The sequence below is a fragment of the Carassius auratus genome, unplaced genomic scaffold (assembly GCF_003368295.1).
Source record: "Carassius auratus strain Wakin unplaced genomic scaffold, ASM336829v1 scaf_tig00033119, whole genome shotgun sequence".
Lineage (NCBI taxonomy): Eukaryota > Metazoa > Chordata > Actinopteri > Cypriniformes > Cyprinidae > Carassius > Carassius auratus.
Window position 1 is genome coordinate 103,377 of NW_020526050.1, and position 9,465 is coordinate 112,841.

Below are 9,465 nucleotides of genomic sequence, written 5' to 3' on the forward strand. Positions count from 1 at the left end.
TACTAATTTGTTCTCTTGATGTATAAATAGTGTACATGTTTTAGCAAATCGAGGGAATGAAATAGAAAATCGTGCGCATGAATTAGCCTAAATTTGTTTCTGCATGTCGTGTAATTAAAGCACATCACCACCAGACATTTATTCCAGGAGCCTCATATACGACGCTCACAGTTTTACTTTGTGCAGTATCTCGGTGCAGTATCTGCTGAATTGTTTCATATCTATTTATCATGTATTTTTTGTTGCACTAAATTATGTTGTATCAATAAGTTTACTGATAATTATTTTTAATTTTCAATAATAACGTCATTAACCATCTCCCCATTTTAAGACAAAAATTTTCTGTTGTTTATATTGTGTAATCTATGAATTGATGTGTTTAGTTTTCTGTGCTCATAACTTAGTAACATTTTGCATGTTTAAAGAACAGGTGCAATGTTCAAAATGTTTTGGCTTAATATTTGTAGAAAGTAGTGCTGAATAAACCCACCCAGCAAAAACTCGTTGAAAAGACGTCGAAAAGACGTCATTGGCAGTCGTCTAAACAACGTTAAAATTTAGTTGAAAAGTGAAAGGTGAAACGACGTCTTTTTCATGTCGTCAAAAAGACGTCTATAAATAGACGTCCAAATTACGTTTAAATGTGGTTGAAAAGTGAAAGGTGAAACGACGTCTTTTTCAGGTCGTCAAAAAGACGTCTATAAATAGACGTCCAAATTACGTTTAAATGTGGTTGAATAGTGAACGGTGAAAAGACGTCTTTTCCAGACCTAATTACAACCATGAATTATTTGTCATATTCCTAATTAGTGAAAATAAGACAATTCACAGTATATTGACACATTTATTGACACATTACATCTTTCATGTAAAATCTTGATCACATCTTAAGCTTCTTTTGATTAAACAGACCGTAAAAACTGTAATATTGTGAAATATAACTACAGAAATAATAGTTTTCTATGTGGATGCATTGTAGAATGTAATTTATGCCTGTAAACTGAAATTTTTAACACAATTACTTCAGTCTTCAGTATTACATGATCTTCAGAAATCATTATAATATACTGATTTGCTGCTCAAGAAACATTTCTGATTATTATCAGTTTAAAACCGTTGTGCTGCCAAATATTTTGTGGAAACCATTACATTTGTCCATATTTTTTGAATAGACCTTGCAAAAGAGTAGTATTTATTTAGATTTTTTTTTAATCAATTTAAAAGGCTTTACTATAAACTTATCAAATTAATCCATGTTTCTGTATAAATATATTTTTTCAAGACAAATAAACTATGACCAATTATAACCACATTAGAACAACCAAAAATTTTAATTCTGTCATTAATTACTTACCCTCATGTTGCCCCAAACCCATAACACCCTTTTGTGCAGAACACAAATTAAGATATTTTTTTAACAGATGCCTTGTGTACAAAAAAAAACAAACAAACAATAACAACAGCAAAAATAATCTATTCAGAAATTATGACTCCCCAATGGATTTTCACAAAAGCACCAAAAGCGCCAGCTCTCACACCAATGCAACACTGATGCATCATGGTGCTTGTGTGAATGTGTTATTTTATATAAAGAAAATAATCTCAGATTTCATTAAAAAGTTCCGCATTTATGTTTCAAGGATGAACAAAAGTCTGGTTTGGAACAACATAAAGGTGAGTGAGGAAAATCTTTGGTTAAACTAACACATTAGGTAAATGGGGTTCCCACAGGGGCACCAGTAGATCTCTGCCTGATCTCTGATCTTCTGCTTCTTCTGCTCCTTCTTCCATCCCAATTCTGGATTAATGAGCCACGGCAGATGTTTCCACTTTGAATGCTTTAGCCTCGCTCTTTTTTCTGCAGCATCTAAAGTGAGAAAGAAAACCGTAACTAAAATGTAAATTAATAATAAAAAAACAATGTTTGTCCAAAATGTACAAATTAAAGTGTACTCATTCTTTATGAGGGATTATTAACTAATCAGTATGTCAGGGGTTGTCAGCTCTGGCCATTAAGGTGAGACTTAGGTCTCTGCAGAGTAAAAGTGGCTCACTATACACTGGTGACTATCTCTGTCCTCATTGTACAACATCACTACTGACATTAATGCACAACAATAAAACTGATATCTTACTTTAATGCTATTTACAGCACATTATGATGAATACTTTATTACATGTATGTGCAAGATTTAATTAATAAATTAATTGGAAATGTTTACTAGATTAGACATTACCTGTCTAGTGATATGTTTATGCTGAAATATATTATTGGTTTGTGTTTTAAAATCTATTACGTGTTTTCTTATAGCGAATTATCAGTGCACCGTAAAATGAAAATAGTGATTGAGGCAGCCCTTCACCACTGAGTACTGAGCAACGGACCTGAGTGAAACACACCCAGTGTTTACGTCCACACCTGATCACACTCACCTGTCTGTGACTTATAGTTAGCAAAACTGAAGACCTTGATTAATGTGTTCAGGTGCACTGCACTAGGTTGGTGCAAAACTCTGCATGTAAAAGGACCTTGTGAGACAATGTTGAGATCTCCTGCAATATGTTCTGAACATTCACTATAAAGAGACAGAATGACTTACAACACTGGTGTCCAGTCCTGGGCTGGAGGACCACCGTTCTGCAGAGTTTCTGCTGATCCTTGATCGGCTGCTCAGGTCTGCTTAACTGGGGTTGGAGCTTAATTATGAAAAAAGAGAAGACAACCAATATTATAATGTTAAAAAGTTAAACAACGTTAAATAATTTGATCCATAAATATGCACAACATCTGAAAATGCACAAAGATGAGAAGAAAGAACTTTCAACATTGAAAAATAAGAAGCAATATTAAATCACACATGCATTTTCTTTTCTTCTTATTATTCCTCTTGCAATAAGTTTATTCACAATTACCTTGTGGTTTATCAATGATTTTCAGTCTCTGAAATAGAAAAGATCCATCAATGATGAACTATTATTTACCCCGTTTATATCTGCGAGGTGTTCATAACACATTTTACCAGTGTGTTAAGATCAGTAATTATGACTGTCGAATGTCAGACTTGACTCAGTGTATTCTGCCCCCAAACATATGATTAGACTATCAGTCGAATATCGGCAAGATTCAAAAATTCTGATTCAACTATGAAAAACCTTAGTCAAGGACACCCCTAGAAATTTCAAATATTACTATTTTACTGTATTTTAAATCAAATAAATGCAGCAGTGGTGAGCATAAAAGATTTATTTTAAATACATTTTTAAATAATATTTTCTATTTCTCTTCCACCTTTATTTGATCCTCTAACTTTAACACTCACTATTCTAATTCTATTCTTAAAAAAAATCTAACTACCTTTCTAATCTTTTTGTATTATATTTTCTTTACATTTATTATGCAATTGTATGTGTGTGTGTACGAGTAAAGACCTCTAACTAGCTTGTTCTACTCTTTTTTTTAATTCTGTTTTCTCTTTATTTATTATATTATTTAAAATCCCATGCTATGTGTACCGTGTTAAGCTAACTGAGACTTGTTATAGCACTATAACATTGCTTATATATCATTGCTCTTGTTTTTGATTGCTTCCACTGTCTTAATCTGTAAGTCGCTTTGGATAAAAGAGTCTGCTAAATGAATAAATGTAAATGTAAATACATGATAAATCTGACCCTTAAACGTTTGAATAATAGTGTATGTCTGAGGTATTACTTACTAGTTATATGTTTAATAATGTCTAAAAATGTTCTTCAGCTGGATACAGGCACGGCCATCAGCATGGAAGAATCTAGAACATAAACAATCTGTCATTCTGTCAATCTGTCTAAGCCAACAATATTTATTATACAATGCCATGTTTATTATAAATAAACTATAGCAGAGGTGAAATGCAGAAAAGAAAATTAATTTACAGATTATACAAAAAAATTAAAAGAATAATAACAGAATTTAAAGTTTTAGGTTTACTAATCGATTAATACTCTTACAGTGTGGACATCAAAATAACTAACATGCAAACAAACACACACACACACACACATTATGAAAATATTATATAAACACACACATATATAAGAAAATTACAGATTCATGCTGATGTAGGCGAAATATATTGTGAAAAATGCACATAAAGTTACCTCTTGTAGTTAGCATTACAGTTGAGATGCTAACGGACTTTTCATGAAGACACTGACCATTTCTATAAACTACATTTTCAACGAAAGCGTGTCATTTACATGAAAGAAAGTTTCAGGGACACTTTTATGTAACATTTGTGTAATTTAGGGATTAAACTTACCTGAAATTAGTGAAAACAACCATGAGAGACAGCGTCTGTTCAGCTGCTTGACGGTTGAGCTGAGCCCCGTTTCCATGGTGACTCCAGTACAGCGCGTGACCATCAAGTGTTTTCAAAATATATTTAAATATATTTAACAGTGCGATCAGACATGATGTCTAATTTCTTCACTAGTTTATGTTAATGGCTTTGTGGTGCGAAATAAAAGTTTTTTTTCTGCTAAATTTGGACTAAAGCCCATTTACATCTATTTTTGGGCTAAAGAAAAAAAAAGAAAAGAAAAAAAGACGTTAAATGTCGCTTTTTGGGCTTAATTTGGACCAAATCCGACGGACCAAACGAAGACCAATTTTCAACGTCGTTTTTTGGGCTTAATTTGGACCAAATCCGACGGACCAAATGAAGACCAATTTTCAACGTCGCTTTTTGGTCTAAAAGATGGCCATGACGGGCCGACTTGATTTAGACCAGAAAACGACGTCCAAATGACGTCTGGTGCTGGGTGGGAATATTGATTTGTGAATGAATGCAGCGTGTTTTTGTCTATTTTATATTAGAATGTAATGTTTTTGTATTTGTTTGCATTGCATGTATGTAATTAATGTATTAACTATGAATCCCCTATAATTAGATTACAATTAGATTTCATAAGGTTTATTTTTTGCACCAGAGATGGATTGAGTTTATTAGTTCTTTATGTATTTCAAGGTAATGGTGAGGTGAAAATATGAATTACCAATATGATCCTGTAATGTCACGTCCTCATAACGTGACAGTTTGGTCGTTGGGACGTACTTATCACGTTCCAGCGACGTTCCACTATAACGTCGCCATGACGGATATGGGAATCACAAAGTTACGTCACTGGAACGTTATGTGGTACGTCGCTGAGACCAATATGGTATTTTATAGGAACGTCCTCATAACGTGACAGTTTGGTCGCTGGGACGTACTCCTCACGTTCCAGCGACGTTCCACTATAACGTCGCCACGACGGATATGGGAATCACAAAGTTACGTCACTGGAACGTTATGTGGTACGTCGCTGAGACCAATATGGTATTTTATAGGAACGTCCTCATAACGTGACAGTTTGGTCGCTGGGACGTACTCCTCACGTTCCAGCGACGTTCCACTATAACGTCGCCACGACGGATATGGGAATCACAAAGTTACGTCACTGGAACGTTATATGGTACGTCGCTGCGACCAATATGGTATTTTATAGTAACGTTCTCATAACGTGCCAGTTTGGTCGCTGGGACGTACTCCTCACGTTCCAGTGACGTTCCACTATAACGTCGCCACGACGGATATGGGAATCACAAAGTTACGTCGCTGGAACGTTATTTGGGACGTCGCTGCAACGAATATGGTCTGGTCCAGTTACGTCGTTACAACGTAACTGTGTTAGCTGGGAGGGTTTTTCCTGGGTCAAATTTGGTCTTCTGTGGTGGCTGACCGACATGGTCGTCCACACACAGCAAAGAGTACCCTCATGTAACGTTAGAGTCCTGCGCGGGACACACCCGCTGAAGGTCCGCCCGCTCCCGCGATGTTTGTGTTCGCTCCCGCGGATTTTATCTCTGAGCTCATGAAAAATGTAAACAAATAGTTACTCAGACTAAATATTCGTTCAAGTTAACATCCAGAATAAGAGATTTTAAACATGATTGCATTTAAATAATATGAAGTAACCGATGCTAAACCAAAGCACCACATGGCAAAAACATTGGGTATTTTTTTTTTATTAGCGTTATAAAATTTTAACCGTTAAAACAAAACCGAAACTAACGGCACCTAAACGCAGGCAAAGCCTACTGCATACATGCACCAAACGATTAACAAGGAACTATTACATAAATAAACAGAACTTTGAAAATACAATTTTAACAAAATAAATACAAAACGAAATCCATAAAACAAAATTGAATGCTTTAAAATCTCACAGACTTCACATTCACAATAACTTGCTATTGGAAAAAAGAAAATAAATAATACATATATATATATATATATATATATATATATATATATATATATATATATATATATATATATATATATATATATATTCGATAGATATATATATATATATATAAGATATATATATATATATATATATATATATATATATATATATATATATATATATTTTTTTTTTTTTTTTTTTACACACACACAATTAGGCCTACTAAATACATTTTATGTTGAAATTCTTGGATAATGCATTCTGACAAATGGCGATTTTCCAAAACGAAATTCTTAATGTATTAATAATTTTATTAATTATATTAAACTTATTAAAATGTATTCAATATAATAATCTAACCTTTGCCTACCTAAAATGTAAAAACTGAAGAAGATAGTTTTTATTTTCGTTCACTTAATTTCAATGAAAATAGCTGCCGTTGTTGTGTAATACAATATTCAAAACAGGCTCATTAATCACAAATGCAAACAAACACACGAGCTGAAATGTGCTTAGATCTTTACTAAATACAAATAGATTATAAAGCTGTAAACCACATACAAGATGAAATGCACATAAAGAACGCTTAGATTATGGACTGGGTTGAGCATGAGGAGCTGAATCTTCACAAAGGCGCTCATCGCTCTTAAGGAAATATTACGACTCCGCTCACATGCTCTGGCGTGAATGCTTCAAAATAAAATGCATTTTGCACTCCAGTTCTACTACACACCATCGTTCCCCGCAGGTCTCCCGTGAAATATTCTGACTGCCCACTCCCGCCCACAGCAATGGTAAAACCGGCCGCTCCCGCGAAATGAGATATGAAATCTAATCAAATTTTTTCTTACAAACAAAAATGGGGAGAGCACACTTACATTCTCATTTTAAATTATTATTTAAGTTAGAGTAAATTATTTGTTTCTAACTTTAGGATATGGTTTGAATTGTTAACATTAACTAACATGAACTTGGGTCATTATACGAAAACGTGCCATTTTGTGTCCCTCAGGGAAAAAAAAGCTCTGTAAATCTTAATAAAACATAAAAGAAATAGAATATTTTATATTTTAGTTTCCATAATGTCTCATAATATAAGAATAAATTATTTTCTGTTTCTTTGGTTTTTAAAGGATTTTAATCACATTTTTGTACAAAGCATCTTGAAGAAATGTTGAAAATGGCCTGTCCCTCAGTAAGATTTTTCTACTTCTACTTGCTATCGAGGCCAAAAAAGTCAAACTATCATAAAAAAACATATACTTGTATAAAGCCTTAAGTGTCAGTTCATTAGTCATAAATGGATTTTATTCTTAACGTGTCAAATAAAATAAAAAAACACACAATTTAGTCGGGTCCCTAGGTTCTCGTCAACCCTGTTACTTTTTATAAAAACACCTCTTTAAAGATAATGGACTGTTCCAAAAGTTGCATCAGGTCCAGGAAGTGACATCATCTGACTTCCATGAAGTTGATGGTAGAAGACAAGTAAGTGTTCTCTTCTTTTTAATGAATTTTCTTTGAGGTTATGTAATGTCTGAAAGACAGGGACACGCTCATTGTGTCAGCCCTGTTACCAGAAAAGCATATGTTAAAAAGTTTTTTGTACATATTTAAAAATTTACATATATGATAATATTTAAGCCTCCCATTAAGGCACGTAATGTAGTGTCATTACCTATACCTCATGGCTAGTAATGGCCGGCAATAACCTTTTTCGTCAACCCTGTTACCGTCAACCCTGTAACCATTCCAGGGTAAGAGGGTTGACCCAAGTACGCTTTTGTGTGTCTTACCCATGTTGTATACACAAGAAGGGTTAAATCAAGGGCAACTGGACTAGGTACGTCCATATTTGAAGCTATTGCCTCTCATCCAAGGGGTTTCTTCATTTCTAAATGACTGATGGGGAGTGCCAGGCATTTAACCTCTGTGGGGTTGTCACCCCTGAGCCAACCCTTCTTGGATAACTATGACCTGGATGACTGAGAATTTTAACAGACATACTTTTCTTACAAATAGTATACATAATATACATGTTTTTACAGTTTTTATCCCTAAAAATCATGTTTTTTTATTTATTCTACTGATAGATAGGCTAAAATATGTTGAGGTTACTGATCTATACTGATACACACAAGTGCATTGGGTTTTATAAATGTGCTTTATAAATCAAAAGTCATTATTTTTTTTATTATGAGAAGTCAATAAATTAACAAGCTTTTCAGTTTGCATTTGGGATACTCTCCATACATGCACTCCATGCAAATAGTTTGAAAAAGTTTTCTTGTCAAAAAATAAATCAAGCTTGTGTGACTTGTATGATTATTTGATGGCATGTACACTACTTACATTTACAGTATGCTACACAATCATAAATAATCAGGGCTGGGGTGTAACGAAATACATGTAACAGCGTTACGTATGTAAAATACAAAATATGAGTAACTGTATTTCGTTAAAATTACATTTTAAATAAGGGGTAATCAGATTACAGTAACATCTGAAAACTATTTTAGATTACCAGTGATTACTTTTATTTTGATGTAATTTATTAATTAAATATTTAAGTTTGGGGATTTCAAACAATACCGCGACTGATTTTTTCCCGTTACAAGCACATAACGACACAAACATTCTCCTAGAAATCACACTATGCATTCAGTCAACAGATCCATACGAAGCATGCATAAAATAAAGGTTTATGAAGTCAAACAATAGCTTTATGTGGTTTACAGATGAACTTCTTTATTCATTCGAAATGTTCAGTATCATCTTTGGCTCGGTAATGCAAGTTCACGATCCAATTCGTGAACAGATGATTCTTATTCGTGAATCTTTTAAAATAATAATTTCCTTTATTTATTTATTTAATGAAACCAGTGTGGAAACCAATGCTTCACTAACGGGATAGATCTGGGTCAGGGTATATTCTGGCAAACCGTTTACCAATCAAGTTTCTCAATTGGCAAAGCAAACTGTGGTACACGCCACTACCAACACAGAATGAGAAGTAGAAGGCGGGGCAACAGTTAAAACATTTTAAAGTTAAAGTTCATGCAAACAGATAAGTTTCGGTTTTTCATCATTTTTATGCTAAATATCTCAATAGAGCCATCTACATAATATGCTGATTAGTCATGTTGAATTAAAGGTTTATGATTGTCCAATTAAGACTCCATTACAACCATAATT

At 33.6% G+C, this 9,465-nt stretch overlaps 1 long non-coding RNA gene across 2 annotated transcripts; it reads right to left on the reverse strand.

The window, feature by feature from the left end:
- Positions 1-824: 824 nt before the first annotated feature.
- On the reverse strand, positions 825-4,538 carry LOC113081099 (uncharacterized). Of its 2 annotated transcripts, XR_003282096.1 has the most exons (6): positions 4,299-4,538; positions 4,138-4,206; positions 3,717-3,788; positions 2,914-2,941; positions 2,601-2,697; positions 825-1,867 (listed from the first exon to the last, which is right to left on the reverse strand). It is a non-coding gene; the product is annotated as an uncharacterized LOC113081099 (long non-coding RNA). The 2 variants fall into 2 exon arrangements; XR_003282097.1 differs by lacking the exon at positions 2,914-2,941.
- Positions 4,539-9,465: the final 4,927 nt, after the last annotated feature.